This window comes from Aulonocara sp. 'chitande type north' Nkhata Bay, linkage group LG3 (genome assembly GCF_057382095.1).
Source record: "Aulonocara sp. 'chitande type north' Nkhata Bay isolate Kocher_YH1m ecotype deep benthic linkage group LG3, A_spYH_male_GT1.1, whole genome shotgun sequence".
Lineage (NCBI taxonomy): Eukaryota > Metazoa > Chordata > Actinopteri > Cichliformes > Cichlidae > Aulonocara > Aulonocara sp. 'chitande type north' Nkhata Bay.
This window is the reverse complement of record NC_141346.1, coordinates 36,603,577-36,606,116: the sequence shown is the minus strand read 5'-3', so window position 1 is coordinate 36,606,116 and position 2,540 is coordinate 36,603,577.

Here is a 2,540-nt window from a genome sequence, read left to right as displayed (position 1 = left end):
ACAGTTCACACAAAACACGTCAGAACAAAGCCACGCCCCCTTGGTTCTAAGACAAAGCATTTTATGTATATGTCTGAACTTCTGTAAGAATGTGTGTGTGTGTGTGTGTGTGTGTGTGTGTGTGTGTGTGTGTGTGTGTGTGTGTGTGTCTGACCTCCTGCTGACCAAAGGGTCGTAAACCCAGGAAGCTGAACAGATCTTTCAGATAGGATGTATCTACAATAAAACCTCCCCCAGCACAGAGTGGTTGGAGACGTGGTCAGGATCAAAGGAATGGATTTGATCCTACTGTTTAAACTAAGACTGTACAAATTTAAGAAACACAATGGTAACATTCAACAATTAGACTTAACAGAGTCTCAGGTATTTTAACCTCAGTGAGGGTTTTACTTTAAGTGGGTCATAGACCCACAATTAATGACGTGAGTCATCACATGAGCCACGCTGTGAAAAAAGGTGCGAGAGTCTGGGGAGGGTCTGTGCTGGCGGACGTTGGTTACTGGCCTGGTAGCCCGGCTACCCTTGGGTGGGTCTGGGACGGGCGTGGAGGCTTGGGGGTCTGGGGGTGCTCCGCCCTGGTCTGGGGTGCTGGCTGGGCCTTGGGGGCTTAGGTCCTGGTTGTTGTGTCGCCGGAGCTGTGGGCGGGTGGGTGCATGGGGGCTCAGCCCCGGTGCAGGGGACCTCTGGTGCATCGGCCCAACTGGAGGGCTCTCTAACTGGTGAGGAGGCTGTTATATCTTTGCAGGAGGTCTCCTCTCTACAGAAGCTCACTCTGCAGGTGGGGGAGAGATATAGGAGAGGTAGAGAATGAACTCAACCTGGGTGTCTATTGTCTTGTGTCGTTTGGGAGATGATTGGATGATGGGGTGGGTGCAGTTTTCTCTGCGGTGGGGTCGGGTGGGCTTCCCCGGACTCTGTGGGGCTGGGCGGTGCTGCTGCTGTGGGCCCCAGTCCGGATGGGCCTGGGTCCCCTTGCCCTGGTGGGTTCCAGAGTGTGGGGGTGCCTACTTGGGTAAGCGGGGGAGCTGACCCCAGGGAGGGGCCGCTTTCCCCTCCCTTTCCTCCCTCCCCATCCTCAGCTGCCTCCCTCTCATCTCAGGCCCTCCAAAGTATGGAGGCCTATCTCCCCTCACCACACTCCCTGCTGGTGGCTCAGACGTTGGTGTGTTGGTGGTTCTTGTCGACTGGGGCTGGGCGCTCATGTATGTACCGGCTCACTTCTGGTGGCCGATTGGCGGGGCCTGGCGCCTGTGGCCCGGCTGAGCCCCTTCCGGGGGGTGGGGTGCCCTCAGGCCTCTGGCCTCTGGGCCTCTGGGCCTGAGGCTCGGTCCTCTCTGGCACAGCTGGCTGCCGGCAGAGCCCACGGGCACGCCACTGCAACCCCCTCTGGCCTCTGCTCCGTAGCTGCTGGGTGACCTCTTGTTTGGGGCTCTACTCTACTCAGCTCTTCCCCGGAGGGTGGCACGGTTACCCCCCTTTGGTGGTCCTCCTTGGGTCCTTGTACTTTGGGGCCTCTGGATGTCTGGGGCCTGGATCTCCTCCATACCTGCTTCATGCCCTGAGGGACGGGACTATGGCTCCCCACACTCCCTAGTAGATCGTTACATGGAGAAACCTTTTGAACACACAACCTCTGATCCACACAGGTATGCACAAAGGTGTACACAGACACAAACTACACCTTTCTTGGCTGCTACCTCAAAGCACATTGTGCGCTGTCGATCTTGCGTGCTGCACAATATCGTTTAATATTTAGTATCTACTGTTATCTACTGCTAGCTAGTTCATTGTGATGGTGCTGTATTTATTATGTTGCTCTTTTTTGTTTGTTTTCTCTTCTGTTTTTTTCTCCACATAGTTGATCCAGGTGTTTTGTTTGTTTTCTTTCTTTCTTCGCCCCTTTCTCACGTCTCTTCTCCCCTCTATTTTTCTTTCTCTCCCTCTCTTTCTTTCATTTTTTCTCCCTGTCCTATCCCCTAATCATGTCTGTCCCGTCTGTAATAACCGAAAATAAAATAAAATAAATACATAATTATAATAAAGGTCAATCAAATGGACCAATATGGCAAGGCCATGATGATCCACTTGGTAAAATAAACCTTTCTTGGCCTTAAGACAACAATTCTGATGGCTAAAGATCCAAATGGGACAGGCAAAAAAAAAAAAAAAGAAAGTGCGAGCCGTTATGGAGCTTTTTGTACTTAAAAAACACATTCATGAATCAAAGCTAATCAGTGCTCTGTGTATGACTTATTTAGTGAGTCAAAAATACAAAAGAGTGGCAGTACAGAGGAAAGTTTACAGTTTTACCATTGTTTTAAGTCACAGTATGTGTGTCTGCTCAGACTTTCCAAGCGGTAAATGTGAGTTTAGTTCCACTAAAAAAAAAAAAACGTCTGGCTTATTCAGAAATTATCACCGGAGATTTTGGGTGAGAATGCTGTGAGAGGTTGCCTCACCCCATCATGTGATGTTTTGAGGTCACCTGAAGAAAGATACTAGTGGGGGTTGATGTGCCTGGGAAGAGATCTCAAAACAGG